The sequence below is a fragment of the Triticum aestivum genome, chromosome 7A (assembly GCF_018294505.1).
Source record: "Triticum aestivum cultivar Chinese Spring chromosome 7A, IWGSC CS RefSeq v2.1, whole genome shotgun sequence".
In the NCBI taxonomy this organism is placed as follows: Eukaryota; Viridiplantae; Streptophyta; class Magnoliopsida; order Poales; family Poaceae; genus Triticum; species Triticum aestivum.
The window spans coordinates 313168094-313178665 of record NC_057812.1 but is presented as its reverse complement, the minus strand read 5'-3'; positions in this window follow the sequence as shown (position 1 = coordinate 313178665).

The window sequence follows — 10572 nt, the reverse complement described above, 5'->3', positions numbered from 1 at the left end:
ACGCGCCGGCATGGCGTGCGAACAGGCAGAAGCTATACCGTCAAGCCTACGATATGGGTCTAGTAGACATGACATCTAGTGGGTCCTGCATAGTTCTCGAGAACTCTTTGGGGGCTTGCAGCCGTTTATCCACCAGGCAAGCCAGCAACCCCACGCTGTTCGCATGCCCTACTCATCCCTGTCTTCTACTAGTATAGTACCTTACAACAGTTCGCTCCCAGTCGTCCCGTCCTTTCACATTACACCAGTTCAACTTCTCCTAACCCTCCTCCAAAATCCATGGCCTCCCAAATCTCCGTGGTCGCCGCTGAGTACCAGGTTCGAGCCATCACCGGCGATGAGTTCATCGTCATCTACACACGTGGATCCACGACAGTGAAAGCATGCCTTGCTCGCTTCCTACGCATGTTCAACAGTTCAACGGATGAGTGGGTCGCTGGGCTAGATGTTGAGTACACCACAGTCCCGCAAAGAGAGAAGATTCTAAAGGAGGCAGAGAAGAAGAAGCCCGCCATGATCCAGGTTTGCGTACATAATGTGTGCTTGGTCTACCACATATGCCATGCCGACGTTGAGTGCCAAGATTTTAAGAACTTCCACAAGGACGAAAGAGTGAAATTCGTTACTGTAGACTTTAGGAACGACAGGGATGTCCTGGGTCAGATAGGCCTCATTGTAGGCCAGCCCTTCGATCTCCAGAAGGCAAGCCTGGTGTCCTCCTCTCAGCCTTCAATGCTGACCCTGGCAGCAGCCATGATTGATCCTTCGTACGCTAAACTGAAGAAACCTCACCACGAGTTTCATCATGCATGGGTGTCGAAGACATTAGATGAAGATCACATCCTGTACGCAGCAATGGATGCCTACCTTTGTTTAAATATCTACAAGGGTTGGATGAAGAAGCAGAGCCCAATGTCCAGTTCAAGCAAAGAAGCGTCGGCGAAGAGGAAGATGAAGAGGGACGAGGACGAATTCGAGGACGTGGACTCGGACTCTGAGTAGGTGGCAGTGTCGTCGCTCATGCTGGTTCTACTGCAGTGTCAAGCGGACTAGATGCTTAGTTTATTTTCAATGGTATGTTGTGTTGAGGCCCCAGCAGAACTATGTTTACGTTAGGGTGGCAGGGTGCCCATGATCTATCTTATGAGTGTTGGGTGTGGAATGCAGTTCGCTAGAAAAAAATGGATCATGCCCGGGGTTAAACGGATGGCAGGGGTGGGGGGAGCATGGCGGTGACAGGCGGTTCAGGGGAGGACGCGGTGGCGGCGGCAGGCGGTTAGGCGTGTGGCGGGCTAAGAAGATGACCCGTGCATCAACTTCGGAGGTTGAAGAAGCCCTTCTAGCCATCCATGTTGCATCAAACGGCTCACAAGAGTCGACTGACCCAAATTGCTCCTTCATATTGCAGGATCAACCTGGCATTCAAGGTCTCGAAGGTAGATTACGCGTCCGCACCCGGTTTGTGGGCTCGACGCGCGCGCGACCGGCTTCCGCTGCGACAGCCACCATGCGCGCCTCCTCCGCGCAGGCGGAGACAACAATGACACGCTAGTTCCTCCTCGTCGGCGCGCTAGAGCATGCACTCATCCTCCTCTTCATACGATGCGTGCATAGACGCGGCTCCACCAGCTGCTCGCGTGCTTGGCAGCGCGGCGGCATCGCGAGGAGGGACTGCAGATGACGCGAGAGGGCGAGCCTTCGGCTTCATGGCATAGGGATGGCAGCGACACGGTGGTGATGTGCGAGAAATTGTTGTCCGGAGCAGGCGGGTGCCGACATGCGCAACGGCGGCGGCATATTGATGAGTGCGCGTATGGGAGCTTAGTTTAGTTTTATATAGGGTTGGTCAAACTTAAAAGAAAACCGTACTAGTACACGTAAACATTAGACTTAGACAACACTTTTATTAGTTACCACAACTATGATACAGAATCATGTGCAAGCGCGTGAACCGCGGCCGCGCGGTCGATCGTACGGTGCGTTACCGTGTCGCGCTCGAAGGACATCCACCGAACCTTTTTGTGTGTGTGTGTGAAAACAATCCCCGAATATTACTCAACTTTTTTCCCTGGAAAAGTTCTTGACGCTACAATATTTCCATATATTTGAATTTAGCTCCAGTTCGTGTTTATTTGGATTTGGACATTTTAGGTGCACCCTAGTTTTTTTAATACTGATTTTGTGTGTGTGACTGAGAGAGAATGTGTGTATGTGTCCATATGTGTGTTGTGGCGGAAGGGCAATGTGGAGATGGTGTGCATGTGATAGAGACATAGAGAGGTGTGAATGTGCAAACAATCATGCATGAGTGAGATATAGACAGATCCTGATACGTTGTGTATACATGAGAGAACGGTCTTCTGTTTTACTTGTGTGTGTGAGAGAGAGAGATAGAGGAGCATCCGTAACACAACAACCATCTCTCTCGATTCGTCCGTCCCTCGCACGATCGCATGTAACACATGCCTCAACGCGCACATTTTGACACCCTCACCCGGCCCTGCCCACCTCAAGGCCCGCACATCGCTCTCTATCTCGCACGCATAATCTCTTCGTGAATACCATGTTTAGCATGTAGCTTTCCGTCACATACACACACATTTCTCTCCTTAGGTTTGTTTTCTCTCAATATCTAACACACACACATCGCACACAACACACACACACCCCCTCCCCCGAGCATACAATTCATCCCCATCCAAGGTTATATGGCAATCACTCTCGCTTGTGCTTCTCTGCACCCCAGCAGGCACAACACCTCAATCTTCAAAGAGGGTATCGAGGAGATCGAAGACGGCGACCACACTACACTAGAGAATGCGGGGCCACTTGGAAGCAGGATGATGTGACGACGGCTGACTGACTCCTCCCCCACCCTCTCTCTCTCGCACAAAATTACCAATCCCTCCCCCCCGCACAAATTTATCAATCGCTCAACCCACGAGATCCTTCCCCTCTCATCCATGTTTTTCCAGCTCTCTCATCAAACCTGTTGTCTCTTCTCCTTCCACGTGTACAGAATGCGGATGCACATGCATCTCACGTATATTACATGTCTCCATCTTTCTCACAGACCTAACTTCTTCCTCTCCCTTTCTCTCTCTCTCTCTCTCTCTCTCTCTCTCTCTGTTTTGTTAGATTTGTCTCCGACTCTCTCGTCCACATACTTACAATCTTTCCCGCCCTATCTGCTCCATCTTCGCAAGCTCTCTCTGCACGTTTCATTCACACATTGGGATATGTTCACAATGTTGCTTTTATAATGGATGGTGTAGAGTTATTGTTGGTTTTGTTGCATCCTACAAAGTAATAACTATGAAATGCATTTTGGTTGTCATTTGACTGGGATTATGTGAGTTTGAGCATGTTGTGAAGTACTATAGACCTCGTATACATCTTGGAATTCAAAAATGATTGTAACTATTGAATTGTATAGACCATTACATTCGAATTCAGTAGCCTAATATATTTATTTCACAATTTCAACAAATGATTAATTCATTACATACTAAGAAAACAAATCTGTACACCCTCCGTTTTTGTTTAAGTCCGCGTATTACCATTGGTCAAAGTTAAGTTTTGTAAACTCTCAGAAAGTTTATAACAAAAAATATTAACATCTACAATAACAAATAAATACCATCAGATTCATTATTGAATGTACTTTCACATCATACATATATGTTATGGTAAATTTTTATTTTTTTCTATAAACTTGGTCAAACTTTAGGAAGTTTGACTTTGGTCAAACCTAATATGGAGAGTTTACTAGTACTACTCGGTAGTTGCTTAGCCGAATCACCCAACACGCCACACGGGGAGTTTAGTGTCACAAAATTTTGAGGTCGGCGGGAAAATCTCCCGCGACCCTAATTCGAGCAGTGGGAAGTTACCATCATAGCCTTCGGAACAGGCCTAAGGATGACGATTGGTAGGGGGCTATTTTTGTAACTTCAGGTTCACCCTACCCAGCCAACCCCACCCCGGCACCCAGAGTAGTACACCTGAATACTCCCCATTTTCTATCCCCACCGCAAAATAGACTTCTCCACGGCACCGCAGCCTTTGTGGTCCTCCCCTTCTACATCGGCGCACTCATCCACCACAGCGCATCTGCCTCGTCGACGACCTCATACGCCGCACTGGAGCTGGTCCACCGTCGTCGTCGTACACGGAGCCTCTTCCCCGGCACCGTCTTCCACGGTCTCGGATCTGCTTCCCGGAAGCCGACGCCAAGCGCAGAAGCACCACCATCGTGGACAATGAACTGACTCCCGTTGCCTACCGTGACTCACAGAGCCCGCCGCGACCATCGTTCTCCTCCTTGATTGGTAATGTGTGTATTGAATCACTTAGATGTACATGTGCAGTTCATATTTTGTTCATACCTACCCTTCAAATTTCCTGGGTGCTATTGTTCCCGTAAAAGTAATTGGTTATAGCCTCCATTATCCAATAGAATATCAGCTTGTGATTGTGCGGCGCTCCTGTATCGCGCTGTGCTTGGGTAGGTTTTTCATCTGCAACCAGTAGTGTGGCAAATGATGGAAAGTTTTTTAGAACTAGCAAGATGCCCATGCGTTGCACACATCAAGATGAATTTGTATGAGTAGTTTATCTTGTGGGAGAAAAGGATGAACGAGGGAAGGCCTTATTTGCAAATTTGGAGAGGGGTGTGGGTATCTTTTTGCAAAATTGCCATTGTTTCCTTCCTATCTGTCAGATATAAATCGGACGTCCTATATTGCAGGATGGCAGGCACACCATCATCACCAACTCTGTTTTTTATAAGAAAAAAGAAGAGAGTAGAGAAGTAGAGATAAATATTAAATATAAAATAAATATAACAGTAGAGAAGAGAGTAGAGATAGTAGAGACGTCCGGAAAGGATTGCGCGTGCGTGGGAAAAAGCGGCCGGGCGTGCGGTAGTCTTGGCGCGCGGCGTCCGACGCGCTTTGTAAAATACAACGCCCTCCCACCGCTCTGTGCCTTGCCACCGCTCTCTTCCCGCTTAATGCCTCGCCGCCGCTCTCTCCCTGCTCTTTCTCGCCTCACCGCCATCGCGCCACCATGCTGCCGTGTTGCCAGGAAACTTGGGGATACCGCGGTGTCCGCGCACGCCCCTCGGGCAGCTTCTCTGCCGAGATCTGGTTCCGCGGGATGCGCCTCAGCCTCGGCAATTTTGACACCACCAACGACACCGCCCGTGCGTACGACGCGGCGGTGTGGCGCCTCCGGTGGCCTCATGGAACATTGAACTTCCCCAACGTGCCGACACGGGAGCGGGCACAGGAGCTCGCGCCTCTGCTGTGGCTTATCACCGACAAGGATCGTCGCAATAACCGTAGGCAGGAGCACCGTCTCGGCATTGCCGAGATGGATGAGGAAGCCATGGCGCTGTGGCGCCAATGCTTCCCGTAGGACATCATCAATGAGCGCAAGTTCTACGCGTAAAGGAGGGCGGAGAGGGATAAGAGGAGGGCGAAGCGATCCGCCTATCGCGAGGACAAGTGTAGGCGAAAAGCGGACGCGCAATTCAACATGAGGCTAGGAGCAGCGTCGCCCTGGGAATCCGATGACGATCGGTATCTGCACGCCTACAGTCAGACGTCAGAGGAGGACATCACCGAGGAGGAGTCGGACGACGAGGAGTAGTTGAATAATCTATTTTTTTATCTATCTATGCTAAGAACTATCCTCTACTCTCTAGTCTCTACTCTCTATCTCTACTTCTCTACCTCAGCACTGTAAACGCTTTTTAAAGCATCACGTGTTGCGATTATGTTGGAGATGCTCTAACATGGCAAACGAGTGCTTCAATGTTGCCCACAAGATGCGCGAGTTTTACTAGTAGTATATTTTTCTTCCATGTTGAGATTTTAAAACCACGAGTGCGAACATGCCGAGGAGCAGTGAAGACCAAACACAGGATATTGGGGACATCTTCAAGGAGCGTGGCAAGTTAAAGAGGAGTTGCACCGAACCTGTAAAACGAGCTTTGGTAAGTAACACCCTTTCAATTACTTTCGTTTAGCCTCGTGTTCTTCGATGTGTATATGTTGTAGTTTTTGTTTCTCTTAAGCCTCGTGTTCTTCAATGTGTAATAAGAAGAGTCTTAATCGTCCTAATGCTTTCGTTTTTAGCTTGATGTAGGAAGTGGGTGTTCTCACCTTGTAGTCTGTTTTAATATTTTTTTTCCTTTTGAATTCACTTCTCCCAGTTCTGTTTATCTGGCTTCTACTAAATGGATCTGGGTTGCTAGTATTGATCTAAAAAAGAAGTAACTTCATGTTAGGATGCAGTTCCTGCGAGGAGGTAAGTATGGTCAACCTTGAGATCATGTTTCCAAAATGAGGCTGGATTATGCACAAGGTGCTAGTTCCCTAATAATGCTGGATTAGACACAAGGTGCAAATTCCCAGATGATGCTGGATTACACACAAGCCAGGTGGAGTCGTCAGCTGTTCGTGTCCTCGTGGCTCTAGTAAAGGCTGAAAGAAAGCATGCAACATCCCTTGAGAATGTATGTGAGTTCCTGAAGAAGCGAAAAGAGCAATCAGATGCTCTCTTCACCCATGCCAAAGAAGAGATGGAAGAAGCCAGAAATAAGCTAGAAGAGGCAGAGCAGGCTAGGTGTCTCCTGCTATCTAAAACTCTTGTCAATACAAAATTTCCTTCATAGTAGCTAGGTTCAAATGTTTATCCAGTCAGTATGCCTGTTGTGATGTCCGTGCATCTACCAATGTGGCACATTTTTTATTCCGGGTCATGTAATAACAGCAATTACTTTCCAAACAATAACAGACGAAGCATTGGACATGGTATAGTTCATACGCAATCCCGACATTCCAAGTTCAACTTCCACATCAAACTCATGTTCAGAGATATCTGCACATTCATACATAATGTCCACAACCATGATTCACTTCAAAGACAAAAAAATTGAGGAGAGTAGTGAATAAAGAAAAAGCTCTAGTTCCTTCTATCAGCGCGAGCGCAACAAGTCAAGACCATGCATAATTAACTATATTTTGGTCATTTTTGGTGTTCTAAAATGCCGATAGGCTCGCGGAAGGACGTGTTGCCAGCACACGCATGGATTCAATGAAGGCAGGCGGGGCAGTCTAAAGCCGGTTGCACGCGGCGAGGAGGCGTGTTCAGCCGGGCCTGCAGCGTGTGGGGCTGTAACACCCTCGATGCGACTATATCTCCCACGTGTCGAGGCACGACTTAGAGGCATAATCGCATTGAAGGCATATGTCGCAAGTTAGACAATCTTCACAACATCCCATGTAATATAGATGTAATAAAAGGGGAGATAACATAGTTGGCTTACACTCGCCACGTCAATCAAGTACATAATTAACATTACATCATCCAAACACTCATGGCCCGACTATGGTGCCAAAATAAAAGAGAACCCAACATGCGACATGGTCCCGATCACCCCCAACTGGGCACCACTACTGATCATCAGGAAAGGAGACATAGTAACATTGAGAGTCTTCACCGAACTCCCACTAGAGCTCAAGCGCGTCACCTGGAGTGGAATCATCAGGGCCTGCATCTGGTGTAATAGTAATCTGTGAGCCACAAGGACTCAGCAATCTCGCACCCTCGCGATCAAGACTATTTAAGCTTATAGGTAAGGCAAGGTAAAAGTATATGGGGAGCTACATCAAGCGACTAGCAAATATGGTGGCTATTCTGAACGCAAAAGAGAGCGAGAAGAGGAGGCAAAGCGCGAGCAAGAAACTAGAGGACAACCTGCGTAAACATTACTCCAACACCGTGTCCACTTCCCGGACTCCGCCGAGAAGAGGCCATCACGGTAACACACTCAGTTGATTCATTTTAATTAAATTAAGGTTCAAGTTATCTACAACCGGACATTAACAAATTCCCATCTGCCCATAATTGCGGGCACGGCTTTCGAAAGTTCAAAACCCTGTAGGGGAATCCCAACTTAGCCCATGACAGGCTCTCACGGTCAACGAAGGAATAGACCTCCTCCCAAGATGTTCCGATCAGACTCGGTATCTCGGTACTTCAAGACAACTCCGACAATGGTAAAACAAGTCCAGCAACACCACCCGCTGTGCCGACAAATCCCGATAGGAGCTACACATATCTCGTTCTCAGGGCACACCGGATAAGCTAAGCGTACGGGAACCAACGTAATCCAAGTTGCCAAGGGACGGCCCCGCACGGTGCTCTAGGTTGGACCAACACTCAGAGGAGCACTGGACCATGGGGGGTTTAAAATAAGATGACCCTTGAGTCCGCGAAACCCAAGGGAAAAGGCTAGGTGGCAAATGGTAAAACCAAGGTTGGGCATTGCTGGAGGAGTTTTATTCAAAACGGACTGTCAAGGGGTTCCCATTATAACCCAACCGCATAAGGAACGCAAAATCCGGGAACATAACACCGATATGACGGAAACTAGGGCGGCAAGAGTGGAACAAAACACTAGGCGAGAGGCCGAGCCTTCCAACCTTTAGCAAGTGTATAGATGCATAAAGATAACATGGCAATATAATGATATCCCAACAAGTAAAATAAATGTTCCAACAAGGAACGGCCTCCAATCTTCACCTGCAACTAGCAACGCTATAAGAGGGGCTGAGCAAAGCGGTAACATAGCCAATCAATGGTTTGCTAGTACATGGTGGGTTAGAGGTTTGACATGGCAATTTGGGAGGCTTGAAAGCAAATGGTAGGCATCGTAGCATTGGCATAGCAAAAGAGCGAGCAAACTAGCATAACAAAGATAGTAGTGATTTCGAGGGTATGATCATCTTGCCTGCACAGTTGTCAGAGTTGACTGGATCCTCGAAAGAAAACTCAACGGGCTCCTCGTTAGCGAACTTGTCTCCCGGCTCTACCCAAACAAGACAAACAAGCAACAAAGGACACAATCAACCACGTGCAAGACTCAAACAATATGATGCAATGATGGTATGCTATGCGGGATGCGATGTAGGATGCATATGCAAGATTTGACAAGGGATGCATGAACCTTGCCTCAACTTGGAAATCCAAGGGTTCCATTGGAAAGATGAGATGAAAACGCTTGAAAATGATATAAAGAACGCCGGAATCGGAGTTACGGTTTGAAAATGGCAAGCGATTCAAAAATGACACCGGTCTGTGATTTACAGCAAGTAGCCTTCTAAATGCAATGAGATTACCATGCTACAGCACTCAAACATGACAACAAAATACATGGCAGGGATGCATTCCAGATTCTTAACAAAAGTCTAGCACTGAGCTACGGCCAATTCATCCTTTAACAGGTTCAAACAAGCATGGAAAAAATGCAAATGGCAAACAGATCACAGACTTAGTGAAATTAACACTTGTCTGGAATTTCAGATCAGGTAGCACTCTTTGGAGCAACAAAACTACATGCTACAGGACCTGAATATGGCAAAGTAAAGCCTGGCATGGAGCTACTCAAAGATCTTAACGAAAGTCCCTTAGTGACCTTGAGCCAGAAAGGACCATAAAATACAATTGAAAGCATGTGAACATGGCAAAAACATAATCAGTTTTCAGACTTACTGAAAACTGGCACATGCTAAAACATAACTCAAGTAGGCATGTTTACGAGCTCGATGCACTCAACACGGAGCAAGTCATGACCAACTAAGAATACACACATCAAGAACACACAAAATTCAAGCTAGACATGGCAAGAACAATAACATAGCATGCACGGATCAACAACAACATCATCGGCAAAATTGCAAACAAGTTGACAATCTGCCCAGATTCACAAAGTAGCAAAAGTAGAGCTCGATTGACTCAAGCTAGGGTGCTCCATAATTGCAACCAAAGACATGGATGGATAGATCACTACAAGATTAACAAAACATCCTTACTGATCATCCTCAAAATAGGCACGGATCACTAGGAATCAACATGAACATATGGCATCATGAGATAAACAGCTCAAGGACTTAGTGGAAATGCTAAGTCCCTGAAATCAGAATTAACAAGTGCACCACTTTGCAAGCTTGTACTAGACACCACACACATCACAAAAATACATGGATTGCACCTCTGGAAAGATGACAAGACCCTTAACAAAACATATGTAGAACTCATGGGCATAGCATGCACACAATAATCATGGCAGAAATGACAGAAAGCTAAATGAAGTAACAGATCTGACAATTATCTCAAGTAGCCCTCTTCTAACAGCATTTCGGGCATCAAGATTAACTCAAATGAAAATGATGCAATGGAATGAAATGATGTACTCTCTGAGATGAACATTTTGATATGCTATATGCCCAAAATGGAGCTACAGATGCAAAGTTACGAGGCCATGGACAGGAGCATATGGATCTGTGGAAACAGGGACTTAGAAGAAAAAAAAGACCTCCGGATCTAGGGTTTGACCCGGGCACGCAAAACGAGGCGGCGGGGCTGCTCGCCAGAGTTCGAAGACGGCGGCCGGCAAGGTCGAGGTCACCGGATCCTGTCGCTCCTCGACCGGATCTAGCCGGAGGAGGGAGGGGACGGCGAGGCGACGGCGGAGGGCGGCGTCGGCGGGGCGGCGGAGCC